At 34.4% G+C, this 14,896-nt stretch overlaps 1 protein-coding gene across 6 annotated transcripts in view; it reads left to right on the plus strand.

Annotated features, from left to right (window-relative positions):
• MAST4 (microtubule associated serine/threonine kinase family member 4) overlaps window positions 1-14,896 on the plus strand; it is a 786,570-nt gene that overhangs the window by 567,065 nt on the left and 204,609 nt on the right. The gene's annotated exons all lie outside the window — the stretch shown is intronic.

Consider the following 14,896-nt stretch of genomic DNA (forward strand, 5'->3'; position numbering starts at 1 on the left):
TTTGAAATACTGCAAGAATTACCAGAATGTAGCCCAGAAACACAATGTAAGCACATACTGTTGACAAAATGGTTCCAACAGACTTGCTCAACACAGGATTGCCACAAACCTTCAGCTTCTAAAAAATGCATTATCTTGAAGAATGAGTGAGAGAATGAGTGAAGAATGAAAATAAGTGAGGTATGCCTATGTAAGCATTAACTATTACCTTTTTAGAAGAAATTTAGGAGCCATATGACTATACAAAAGTGTATGTTATAATTTTTTTAAAGAAGAGAGATGTGTTATGAATAAAATAAAATTTGTGAGGAAAAATGGTCTATTGTACTCATTGGATAAAATAATTTTGGAAGACCTATTTGCTATCAAATGCCCATAGTCTTCAAAATATCTGTAACATGTTGTCTCCTTTATTGTTTTGCTTCTTTGCTTTTTAAAAGAGGATTTCCCCCTTCATTTTCTAATATCTTGAATAAGTGTCTAGAGTGGTAATTTTGGAATTCTTAATCTTTTTTGTGTGTCATTGAACCTCTTTAGCAATCAAATAAAGCCTATGGACTTTTTAGAATAATGCTTTTAATTGCATAAAATAAAGCATAAAAGATTTCAAAGGAAACCAGTTACATAGAAATATAGTTAAAGTTTCCTGCTAGGAAAGTCACTAAATCAAGCACTTAAAAAAAAGACTAAAGTCTTAAGACTACAGGTTAAGAACCACCATGTTCAATTCAGTTCCTTCAGGTCTCATCAAAGGACCTAAAAAAATTAATATTTAATATATTGCCTATTATGTACCAGCCTTTTACAAATGTTATTTCATTTGATCCTAACAAACCACCCAGGGAGGTAGGTGCTATTATTATCATCTCCATTTTACTGATATGGAAACTGAGGCAAAGAGAGGTTAAGTGGCTTGACTACGATCACACAACTAGGAAGTGTCTAAGACCAGATTTGAACTCAATTTCCTGACTCCAGCCCCAGTGCTTGATCCTGCTGACATATTTTCCAGTGTTCTTCCATCTGATTTTGTTCCCCATTTGCTTTTGAAATGAAAATATTGTAATCTTCCATACCTTTTATCTTCTAGCAGTGATCATTGTTTGTTTTCATTTGTTATGTAATCACTTACCTATTCAGTACTTGGATTGACTGATAAGATAGTTCATACTCATAGATACAATTTCATGGAAGTTTTTAAATAACCATGAATTGAAATTTGAGCTGCTCTTATGGCATTTCACATTGTATTAATGTTACTGAGTTTTAGAAAGTCAGAATCCTTTCCCTTGAGGTTTACACAGTTCACTTGAATACAGTTAAATGAATATAAGGTGAATGCATAATAGTACAAATAATTCAAAACCAGAGTTAATCTAAGAAATTTTTGTCATTAATTGTATATTTTGGAGCAGTAAGTTTGACTTCCTAGTTATATTTCTATTTGCTTAATGTAAAAAATTAATTTGCCTTCCTTGAGGATATGAAAAAATGTACATGGAGAATTCAGTCATTCCTAGTCCAGAGCTAAGATAGATAGATGGTCTAGAATTCAAAAGGGACTATAAAGTTTGCAAATTGACTATTCTCCTTTATGAATTATGGAGGATAATTTATTGGCCAGTAAGGAACAAAGCACTGTGTATGCTAATAACTTTGCAAATATCTACTGGACATAGGTAATGAAAAATTGGTGACCTAGCAATACTTTTCTAGGAATACTTTTCTCCTTTTATGTCACTCCAAGAAGAGATTAAGATTTTACTTTTATTTTAAGTGAATTTTTATCACTTGTTTACAATATTGATGCAGTGATTAAATATTATTGTTTTTATGACAAAAAAATTATTAGTCAAGTTTTAGGAAGGACAGATTATATATGTTCCAAAGTTTATAAACTACTCATGGTGTTATAAAATAATCAGAAACTTGAGAATAGCCAGATTACAACAATGAAAACTTTCTTCACCAAATATGTGACCTCTGGAAAGTTTCTTTTAAGGTTTATAACTTGGTCTTTTGAATCGGAACTGATTTGGCAAAAACATTGCTGCTTTTCCTCACTCACAGGATAGTCTCAGGATTTGGTCCCTAACATAAGGAAAATAAAAATTCTGGTTCTTAGAGAAGGAGGTGAGTATTTGTCCCTGCTTCTACATGAATATATCAACTATGACTCCTTTCTTTGTTTGTAAGAAAATGACCAGGAAAAAATGTTGAGAACACACACACACACACACACACACACACACACACACACACACCAATTAAACCTGATCTTGTTTTATATATAACAGTTGTCAGTAGCTGCCTTCCTAAATATAACCACACTGACTCGTTTTGTAAATGGCATAGGAGTACCTGCCCTTCTTACCTCATAGGATTCTTCTGATGATTAGGATGGAGATAAGGTATATGAAAGCATGTTGTTGCCAAGAAAACCTTATACAAATATATTAACAATCATAGTAAATCATACTTAGTTCTTATATTACTCAGTCTATCAATAAACATTTATTAAATGCCCATTCTGCACCAGGTACTGGACTAAATCCTAAGGATATAAAAAGAGGCAAGGACAGTTTCACCTTTAATTTTGGGGGGAAGAATGGAGAAAGATGTCAGTTGTTTTTCAATTATGTCTGACTCTTCATCACTCCATATGGGGCTTGGCAAAAATACAAGAGTGGTTTACCATTTCCTTTACCAGCTCATTTTATAGATGAGGAAACTGGGGCAAATAGGGTTAAGTGACTTGCCTAGAGTCACACAGTTAGGAAGTGTCTAAATTCAGATTTGAACTCTGGAAAATAATTTTTCCTGACCCCAGGCCCAATCACTATATTCTACTGTGTCACGTAATTGCTTGAAAAGTATTTCAGAAATAATACAGCTAAAATACAAGTATCTGAGGGCAACAAACAAGTATACATGAATTTATTAGTTATTAAATATAAATAAATATAATAAAAGTAAAATAATATTAAATAAATATAATATTTATTACATTCTTTTATAATACTGTGATAAATAACATAAATAATAGTTAACATTTATGTGGCACTTAAATTGGTTGGTATTTTATATATATTATTGTGTCATTTGAGCTTTTCTGTGAGAGAGGTTACATTTTCTCCATTTTATAGATGAGAAAACAGAAATTGAAAGAGGAAAAGTCACTTGCCTATGAGAAACAGCTAATAAATGTCAGAGATAGAATTTTGGTCTTTGTTCCAAGTTCAACCTTCTGTCTACTTTTCCATTAGAAGTGAGTGTCTAGGAAAGCTAGAAAGCGCAGTGAATAGACTACCAGTCCTGGAGTCAGGGACACCTGAGTTCAAATCTGGCCTCAAATCCTGCTGTGTGATCCTGGACAAGTCCTTTTACCCCAATTACCTCAAAAACTACAACAACAACAACAACAACAACAAAAATCCAGCATTAAACATTTACACTCTAATTTTTATTGATTTCTGATTTGGAGAAGTGTTGAATAGGAATCATGTTCAAGTTATTAAATTAAAGAAAGTTTACAAACCAAAATAATCTTCCAAAAATAGGAAACCCATAAAACAAAAAATAGCACTTAACTGAACTCTTAGGTCTTTTTATCTGAGAGGTATGTGTCCATCTCCCCAGCTAATGGGGAAATGCCCTAGGTGATATCAGTTGAGCTCCCCTGCCTCTTTTCCTTTTTAAAAACCACAGAGAGTTGAGGACCTCTATAGCTGTATTCTGTGATCCTTATTATAGCTTCATATCAAGTCCTGAGAAATGTGGAACAGACTACAAGGATTTGCTGTGGAATTTCCAGTATGTTTATACCAAATGAAGGTCAAGGGATTATGAATTTTATAGAAATTGCTCTAGATCTCATTTCTTTCCTCAGGAAAATTTTAAAGCAATCAATAAATCACAAAATGTGTATGGATAAGACCGGTGATTATAACAATGTAGGGAACTTTCTTTACCAAAGAAGATATGTCTGGGCTTTTAACATGTTATCTTGTAGAAGTGAGATAATATTTCAAAAGTACTTTCTTGGAAGGAATAGAGCACTAACTTGAGTCAGAAAGACCCAAGTTTCAAATTCAGTCTCTGACACATCATACTTCCTGGGCAAGTCACTTAATCCAAATTGCCTCAGAAGAAAGGAAAGGAAGGAAGGGTGGGAGGAAGGAAGAAAGGAAGGAAAGAAGGAAAGAAGGAAGAAAGGAAGGAAAGGAAGGGAGAGAGGGAGGGAAGAAGGAAGGAAAGAGGGAAGGGCAAAGAGGGAAAGAAAGAATGGAAGGAGGAAAAGAAGGAAGAAAGAAAGGAAGAGGAAAGAGAGAAGGAAAGAAGGAGGGGAGCAAGGAAGGGAGAAAAGGGAAGGAATGAGGGAGGCAAGGGGGAAAAGACGGGGGAAGGAAGAGGAAGGAGAAAGGGGAAGGAGGGAAAGAAGGAAGAAAGAAAGGGAAAGAAAGAAGGAAGCACAGAAGGAAAGAAAATGCTAAGCATTGTACTAATCACATCACAAATATTATCTCATTTGATCTTTATAACAGACCAGGGATATACATGCTATTGACTTAAACTTTTTCTTTTTTTTCTTAATAATATTTTATTTTTTTCTAAATACATGTAAAAGTAGTTTTCAATATTCATCTCTGTAAGATTTTGAGTTCGATATTTTTCTTCCTCTTTCTTTCCTTCTTCCCCTCCCTAAGACAGAAGCAATCTGATATAGATTGTACATGTGCGATCATGTTAACACATTTCCACATAAGTCATGTTGTGAAAGAAGACTCAGAACAAAAAGGAAAACCATGAGAAAGAGGGGAAAAAAAGGGAAAATAGTATACTATGATATGCATTTGAATCCCATAGTTTTCTTGTATTGTAGATAGCATTTTTCCATCATGAGTCTTGACTTAGAATTGTCTTGGATCACTGCATTGCTTAGAAAAGCTAAATCTGTCATAGTTGATCATCACATAAATGTTGCTATAATTGTTACACATATTATTTGACTTATTTTACAATTGAGGAAACTGAGGCAGACAGAGATTTGTCACTTGCCCAGAATCACACAGCTGCTAAATGTCTGAGGCCACATTTGAACTCATCTTCCTGATTCCAAGTAGACATTTTGTTTGCTACATTATAAAGGCAGACAAGAAAAATGGATTTGCTTTGTATGAAGATCACTCAGGGGAAAAAACCAATTGGGTGAAACTGTTAAGTTCATGATAAGAGTAATCTATGATAGGCTGAAAAGATCGGAGAAATTCATATTGTGATGGGTTTTAAAGACTAAAAAGGAGAGTTTGCATTTGCTTCTAGATCCAAGAAGGACTACTGGAGTTTATTGCATGTTTAATAAGATGAGACTTCTTTTTTTAGGAGTATCCCCATCATTCTTGTCGATCACATTAACAAATTCATATCCTTAGATTCTTCACCCTCACCCCAATCACTTGCCAGATCATGACCCCTTTCTCTATATCATTTGCAAGGTCCCAGATGCCAGAGTGGGAGGGAATAAATAATAAATAAATAATCCCAATTGTGGCAGCCATCTTCTCTTACATACCAATAGTTCCTGATTCCAGTGGTTCTGGGTCCAGATCTTGTTTGTGAGTGTTCAGTCAATTTAATGCCTATGGGATGGGTGTGAAATGTCAGTTTTGAATTGTAGCAATGCTGTATCTTCCCTAGAACTCCTAGGTTTATAGTGACCTATAGGATATCCAGAACTCCTTAGCTGTAGGGGTAGAACTGAATGGTAGTTCTTTCATAATGTTTTATTGCTTTTATTTGATCCTATGCCCACAGTAAAATGGTTCTTTTTGTGATTCTGGGGGAAGGCCAACTCCCATTCTTGGGGTTCTTAACCTGAGATCATGAACTTTTTTCTTTTAATATTGATAACTATATTTTAATATAATTAGTTTCCTTTGAAATACTACATTGTTGTATTTTATGCATTTAAAAGCATTTGGGGTCTATGACATACACAAAAAGGTTAAGAACACCTGTATTATTCCAAGGTCATGTAACTAGGGCTTAGTGAAGTATGTCAATATTAAGAAGGAGCAGGAACTTGGGAACTGATGCTATTAGGATAAATCCATAATAATCTATACTTCCTGGATAGTGAATCTATATGGTTAGTCAGAGAGAGCTGGAAGCGGAAGGTAAAAACTCTTCTACATTCTGAGAACCACAGGGAATATGTTACTTCTCTAGCCCTTCTGTATGGGGATAGGGAGGAGTCGATCCTACAGTCATCAGAGGAAGGGTGGGACTGGCTTAAAATCCATCCTTCTTATTCATCAGGATCAAGTTAGTGGCTGTCAGTGCTACTTGATAATTAAACTCATATTGAAATTAAAGTCCACTGAGAGCCCTAAGTGGTGATGGTGGTTTTTTGTTAAGTTTTGCAAGAATTATTGTTCAGCACTATCTTCCCCATCCTTTATTGGTGAAATTGATTTTCTGAACCCATGGGTAGAACTTATGTTGATCCCTATTAAATTCCATCTGATCCTGTGATCTTTTGACTAACTTCTCTTTCTAGCTTGATTAGCTTTTTGGGGGTACTTTGTCATCCCTTTGGATACTTTGCCATCCTTCCCTCTCAGCTTCATGTAATCTGCAAATTTGACAAGATGCCTTTTCTTATCACCTGTGTTTGAAATAACTCATCAATTTTCTATTTGTATATTTTCTCCAACTCCAGATAGATTAGTGCAAATTCAAATTTGGTGAAATAAATACACTAGAGTAACATGTGTTTTAATAATGTCCTCATAAATAAAACCTTACTTTTTCTAGCCTAATTCTTTAGCTACATTTTTTAGTTCTTTGACTAGTATTTCAAAATTATAATATTCTTGCCTTCTTGATATGGTCTTATTGCTAACATCATCCATTAATATCTCATTGTGACTTTGAATTATTGAAGGATATGTCAGTGAAGCACAAACTGTATTATTCAAGCTGAGAATCTTTCAATACAATTCCAGTAGTGGACTATTTATCTGCCTTCCAAAGGCAAGCCTAATTAAATTCCAAAAGTTTCATAAGAAGACTGTTTGCCAGATTATGAACATTTCCTTTAGCTGTGGCAATATGAAGATTATTGAGACAAAGAGGAGTCATTTGTGTGGAATATTTGCCTATACAATTAAAATGATAGATTTTCTCAAAATGAGACATATTTGTATGTCTAGAGCATTTACAAGTCAGTTGTTGGTGTTTGTTGTTGTTTTTACCCAACTGCCTATTTTTTAGGATTCATTCAAACCATCCTCTATCCCCAAACTTCATCATTTTAGGAAGTTCTGAGAGTTTCAGAAAAGGAGATCATAACTATAATGGACTTACAGATCTGGACAGTTGGAGAAGTCTTTTATTCTTACAGTTCCTGAGTATTATGATGTTGATAGAGATAGAAAGAAGTCAGTCAAATCCATATCAAATCCAAATCTGCTCTCTCAGATCTTTCTAGCAATAGCATATCTCCTAAGAGTCTTGTACCAACCAGCTCTTTTAGAAATCCTCCAAAGTGCAAGCCAACTCTTATCTAGCTTGATGGTCGTGCCTCACCCCCAGGTTTAGCTGTGTGAGACCCTACAGTATCTGAGACTTATCAAAGATTTGAAGAAGCGAGTGGATGCATGTGTTGGACTTTTGGTACTAGTGTGGTTGAGAAACAGGACTGGAAATAATGATGTTGAAAATAATTCAAAAACTATGCCTAAAAGGCTATCAAAATGTGCATACTTTTTTATTGAGTGTATTTCTACTGGCCTTATGTCCCAAAGAGATTTTTTTTATTCTTCAATTTATTTCTTTATTTTTGCTGAGGCAATTGGGTTAAGTGATTTGCCCAGGGTCACACAGCTAGCAAGTATTAAATGTCTGAGGTCACATTTGAATTCAGGTCCTCCTGACTTCAGAGCTGGTGTCTATCCACTGTACCACCTAGCTGTCCCCCAAAAAGATCTTAAAGGAGGGAAAGGGACCCACATGTTCAAAAATGTTTGTGGCAACCCTTTTTGTAGTGGCAAGAAACTGGAAACTGAATGGATGCCCATCAATTGGAGAAGGGCTGAATAAATTGTGGTATATGAATGTTAGGGAATATTATTGTTCTATAAGAAATGATCAGCAGAATGATTCAGAAAGACTTAGAGAGGCTTATATGAACTGATGCTGAGTAAAATGAGCAAAACCAGGAGATCATTGTACACAGCAACATCAAGATTATATGATGATTAATTCTTATAGACGTGGCTCTTTTCAACAATGAGATGTTTGAGGCCAGTTCCAATGATCTTGTGAGGAAGAGAGCCAGTTACACTCAGAGAGAGGATCGTGGGAACTGAATGTGTGGATCATAATATAACATTCTCACTCTTTTTGTTGTTTGCTTGCATTTTGTTATCTTTCTAATTTTTTTTCCTTTTTGATCTGATTTTTCTTGTGCATCAAGATAATCGGATAAATATGTATGCATATATTGGATTTAACATATATTTTAACATGTTTAACCTATATTGGATTGCTTGCTATCTAGGAGAGGGGCTAGAGAGTAGGAGGGGAAAATTTGGAACACAAGTCTTTGCAAAGGTCAATGCTGAAAAATTACCCAAGCATATGTTTTGAAAATAAAAAAAAAAAAAACCTTTAAAAAAAAAAAGAAAGAAAATAATTCAAAGTAGTAAGCATATCCAGGATTTTTTTTTATTATCATTAATGATGCCAGGAAGGGTAAAGGGTACATTTTGGAGGCAACACTTCAGGATGGAAGGGAGAGTCATAAAGTTGAAAGAAGATGCCAAACCTTGATCATGAGGAGAATAGGGGAAGAGAGATATTTGGCTTAATTTTCTTTAGACTTTCCCTTTCATGCTTCAGTATTTTAATAGAACAGTCTCTTTAATTTTTCTTGGCTTCCTTTCTTTTTAACATGGAAACAATGGCAAGGAACTGAATTTGGAATGAGGTAAAAGAGGATCACAAGTCACATCTTTCACAACAGAATCAGATTGTGGAAGTGTTGCTCAATGTGAACAGTTCTTTTGTATGACTGAGTATGAGTGAGGGTTTGAGGATTTTTAAGAATTTATAATAAGTTCCAACCAATTATATGACTGCCACTGGATTCTTGGCAAAATTCATCTTAACTGTTCTGTAATTTCTGGCAGCAAAAATTTATTTCTTGGGTAGAAAATTTTGAGAATCTGACAGTTTTAATTCTTATGTTTACCAACTTTGTTGCCTTTGGAATCATAGATGCCTAAAGCAAGTCAAACAGGTTGGATGGCAAATTATGCTTCAGACTCACTCCCACTCTTATCTCAAATGACTGAGTGAATTTATCATCTCCTTTCACTACTCGTACTGATTTGGTTGATAAGTCCTGTCTTACCTCACTTGTCTTTCTGGATCCTCATACGTTTTTTCTCAAACTAAATTTTCTGATACACCCAACATTCTTCTAAACTACGTAATGGATGTTAAAGTTTTTTTTTTTTATTTGAGATGATTTCATTGTTATAGGGCATGCTAGATGAGAAAACTCTGTACCAAATCATCTGGGATGGTAAGAAGGTGGGAGATTTGCCCGAGGTCAGACAGAGGTCAGAGGTGAGGCTTGAATCCAGGTTTCCCTGATTCCATGTTCAACTTTTATTTACTATGCCATGATGAGGGTTGATTAGATTAGATTCAAGGAATGTATAATATAATCCTTTCTTAATCTTCCTTTGATTGTAATTTTTTTGCTAATTATTATTATTTTAATTTTTTTTTTTTTTGCTAAGCAATTAGAGTCAAGTGACTTGTCCAGGGTCACACAGCTAGGAAGTATTAAGAATCTGAGGTCAAGTTTGAACTCAGGTGCTCCTGACTCTAGGGCCAGTATCCTATCCACTGTTGCCATCTAGCTGCCCCTTTGATTACTTCTTTAATCCTATTTATTCCTATTTTATATAGGAATTTGTGAAATTTCAACAAAGTCTTATTGTATATTCAATATAATGTCTTAGAAAATGTATTTCATTTGGCCTCTTCTAAAAAAAAGACTCAAATTCTAGCTGTATTGTTACATGTGTGATCTTTGGCAAGTCATTTTATCTTCTGGACCTCAGTTTTCCCATTTATAAAATAATTGGATTTGGACTATATGTTCAATAAGCTCCTTCCAGCTCTAAATCATGTGATGCTATGACAAGTTAGTGTGACCATAAGTAAAAAGATTGTTTACATTTATAAATAAATAGTTTCAACATCTTTTAAATAATAAAGTATTGAATATGAGAATTATTGTACATAATCTCTTATGGGTACATGGAGTAGGGTATGGATTTTGATTTTTTTTTATCTATATTGCTGTCAGTGTCAAAAAATGGTTGACCTTGTGGCCAATTTTTTGGTGATGCCCTTTTCTGAACTTAGCTAGGCTACTTCTTAGGTACAAATATACAGCTTATCACCAAACTAGGATTGGAAGTCTGGTCAAAGTTTGTGTTCCCCTGCTATCAAGGATGCAGGGTCATCTCCTTTGGCAATTGAGATATTCAGTATGACCTGAATACAGGAATCTCTAAGGAAAGGAAATATTGCATGATTTCATTATTAACTTCTCATTGGCCAAATGATTTTCCCCAATATTCTACCTATTCTTGTGCTTTTACACATAGCCCTATTAGCTTGATTCTAAACCTAATGCTGGCCTTAGGGGAATGTTAAATTTGGAAAAGATACTAGCATAATTCTACCATTCCTTTCTTGGCCCATAAGTCTTCAGTGGCTATCTTTGGCCAACAAGAATTCCTTATCCTGGAGGAATTCAAGGCCCTATTCAATCTGTCTTGAAACCTCCTCTGACAGCCTTATTTTACACAATTTTTTAATGTTCTTTACATTTTGCCCATACTGGTCTTATATTCAGTCTCCTGTCTTTTCTTACTCTCCAGATTTCCACAGAGCCATCGCTATATATGGAAATCATTTCCTTACCTCAAGCTCAACTCACCTTCCATGAAATTTTTCCTAGATAGTTCCAATCTAGAAGACATTATTCTTTCTGCAAAGTTTGCAGTTTTAATCCTGTCATATTATCTCTTATTATAATCTATATGCTGCTGCCACACCCTCGTAGACAATAAGTTCTTTAAGAGCAGCTATTGTCATTTTTAAATTTTTGTATTTTACTGTTATCTATTGGGAGCTGGGAATAGTACCCATCTGGTTATTGTGGGAAGATGGTGTACAATGAATAGAGCACTGGGCTTTGAATCAGTAAGACTCATCTTCATGAGTTTAAATCCAGCCTTAGATACTAATTAACTTTTTTTTATTTATATTTATAAATAAATATTTTAACATCTTAAATAATAAGGTATTGAATATGAGAATTATTGTACAAAATCTCTGATGAGTACATGGAGTAGGGTATGGATTTTGATTTTTGAATCTATATTGCTGTCAGTGTCCAAAATCCTGGACAAGACACGTAACCTTGGAGTTTCCTCATCTGTCAAATGAACTAGAGAAGGAAAATAGCAAACCACTTTAGTATCTTTGCCAAGAAAATCCCAAATGGGATCTTGAAGAGTTGGATCTAACTAAAACCACTACCACATCACTGTTTACTGCTTGAATTGAATGGAATTCTTATATTGTATTATATATAATATAATTATATTATATTAATATATTATATTGAAAGTTCTTTGAGGTCATAAATTTGAGGTCATTCCTTGAAAATAAGGATTATTCCATTCTTTGTATCTCTAGTTCCTAGCCTTATCCTCGACACATAGAATAAATAATGGTTGCTTGATTGATTAAAAGAAAGGTCAATTTTTTTCTTCATAATTGTACATTTAGTATTTTTCATCATGATATAGAAAGGCAGGCAGATGGATGGATGGCCAGTTAATGTTTTTTCAATGTAACTGAATTGAGAAAGGTGGTATTATCTAATGCCCTGAAAGTCAAGAAGCCAAGAACCAGTTACCACATGCTGAATCTCTAAGCTATGTCAAGACTTAGAGAGATCCATACTTTTATTTCTGATATCTTTGGAAGTGCCTTACAACGTGAGACCTAATAGTTTATTTACCTAAGTCAATACCTAAGTCAGTTACTGAGGAATCATATACTATTATATATGCAACTCTGTGTATGTATGTGTGTGTGTATGTGTGTGTGTGTGTATATATATATGTGATCTTGGGCATAATTTTTCAATTTTCTCATTGGCAAGTATTGTACTTTCCCTGTAGTGGGAATCAAAGTAGATAGTCTGTGTGAAAGCACTTTGAAAACTATAAAGTGCTTATCAAGTGTATCTGTTATAATTATATTTATTATCATTGAGATGATTAAAATTTAAGATCAAAGAGCTCCCCAAAGCAATGTATCACCCTTCCCCTACTCTATACTTCCCTTCTCATAGAATGGTGTTGAAAGTTCTGGGAGTGAATTTGTTCCCAGTATTTCTCTCCAGAGGTGAGTAAGCCAACATTTCAAGTTCCATTTGTTAATCTTAAAGTAGTCATGTATCTTATCTCTTTCTATCAATAACATTATACAATTATTACTCTCTTTGGTGTTTTCATGAGTCATCTGCATGCCATTACTTTCTTTATAATACATAACAATTAGGTTGAATGAATGAAAATCCATTCAGGAAGTGCTTATTTTTGTGACAGGCTCAAAATAAGCTGGTATTCAAATATAAACTGAAATAAGCCACTTCTTCAAAGAGTTTCATTCTAATGGTCATGACCACTCATATGGGAGAAGTAGCCAGGGAAAGGAGGAGTGTCAGGGAAATTCCAGGGATGGTAAGGTGACACATAGGGAAGCCAGTTGACATGCCCATTTTCAGGAATAATTGTATATATTTGATTATCCTGAGACTAAGAGAAGGAAAGGATCCAAGCCAGAGGCTACAGGGTGGATGGCCACCAAGTAGTGTTAATGGCTGGCTGGATAAAATGTGGAGCTTGTTCTGGTCTCAGTCTGGATCTGGCCAGATGAAATAGGCTAATAGAGTTTGTGCCCCACCAATTTCTTTCTCCCAGAAGACAGTACCAGGGAGAGAGGAATTGGTAAGTAAGTGACATCTTTATAGTTTAGCTAAGTAATACACATTATAAATAATCAAAATAAATAAAGTACATCTAAATAATGTACTTTAATAAAATAATACATGTAGATCACTTTATAACTCCTAAATCATTAAGATAAGTTGTTTTTGTTACATTGTCATAACTATAGAAAACACATGATATAATGTAGAGAGTGCTGGGCTTGGACTTAGTAATGTCCTTGTTCAAATTCTGCATCTTTTGTTTACTAACTCTGTCACAAAGGGCAAATAATTTAACCTTTCTGAACTTCAGTTCTCTTAGAGGATAATTTTTTAGACCTATCAGGTTATAGGCTGCATCAGTAAAGGGAGTTACTACCTACTAGAAGTTCTCATACTGACAGAGTCACAACTTACTGCATTGCTGTCTAAAGGTATATTATTTATGTACATTCATGCAGGGACACACAAAATCTTGAGTTGGAAGATTAGAAATTTTCTAGTCTAATCTATACCAGTTAATTCCTTCTGCAACATCCCCTATTAGCAGTCCAACCTTTGTCATCATTGGGATGAGGGGAGAATTATCTGCTTATTATATATTATATATATTATTATATATATTATATATATTATTATATATTATTGATAACCAAGGTGTGGGGAAATTAATCCATTACTTCTATCTCTATCCTTTGGGACCAAGCAGAGTCTAACCCTTTATCTACATGACATCCTTCCAGATATTTGGCCACAAATATATCACCTCTTCTAAATCTTCTTTCCTCTCTTATAAGTTATGAACAGGCTGTGATCTGACCTGTGGAGGGAAGTTCCATACCAGGAAGTCCCTACTTCCTCCTATTACATATTCTTTGTCTCTCTGTTCTAACCTGCTTCTTCTGTACACATTTCTGTCACATCTTTTCTAAAATCTGATTCTCAGAACTTAATACTGTTTTCCATATTTGATCTACCCAGAGGAGAACCCATAGAACAATTTCCTTCTTTATTCTGAACATCACATAGTCTAAAATGGCTTTAACATTTTGGCTGCCTTGTTACATTGTTGATTTAAAATGAATTGCAATCCATAGAATCCCCAAGATCTTTTTCACAGGAACTTTTGCCAAGTAACATCTCCCCTGTCCCATGCTTCTATAGTTGACCCAATCAGAAGACAGTGTATTATGTATGTTGGAAGGGGTAACTGAGCTGAGAGTTGGGCAACTTGAGTTGTCATTCTTCTTCTACAAATAATTACCCATGTGACCTTGGGCAAAACATTTACTCCTTTGAGTCCTAGTTTCCTCATGTTTCAAAATGTTGGAACAGGACTAGATGATTCATAGCATCATAGATACAGAGTTGGACAAGACCTCAGATGACATTGAATTTTGCTGGTGAGGAAACTGAGGCCCCAGAGGTTAAATGACCAAAGATAGACAAATAAGATCCATTTCAATTTGAGCATTCATGAATCCACTACTGGTTTTTGTAATATAAAGGTGATTTTTTTTCACATTTCTAAAATTCAGAATGATGCAGAAAATCAACTTATTTTTCCCTTCTTTGAAGAAATATTATTTGTAAAAATACCTGTGGATTTCTCTAATCTTTGCATCTTTTAGTTTTGCTTTCAGATATATGACTTGTTGCATTACCTGATTTATGAGAGACTCACAATTATGTACTATGTAATCACATTGGTATAAATAAAAACTGAAATTTTGCTTACCAAAAGTTTCAGACTTCAGGCACTAAATGTAAGGCACTGTATTTGCCTAGTTTTTCTATGAAAAA

This window comes from Sarcophilus harrisii, chromosome 1 (assembly GCF_902635505.1).
Source record: "Sarcophilus harrisii chromosome 1, mSarHar1.11, whole genome shotgun sequence".
Lineage (NCBI taxonomy): Eukaryota > Metazoa > Chordata > Mammalia > Dasyuromorphia > Dasyuridae > Sarcophilus > Sarcophilus harrisii.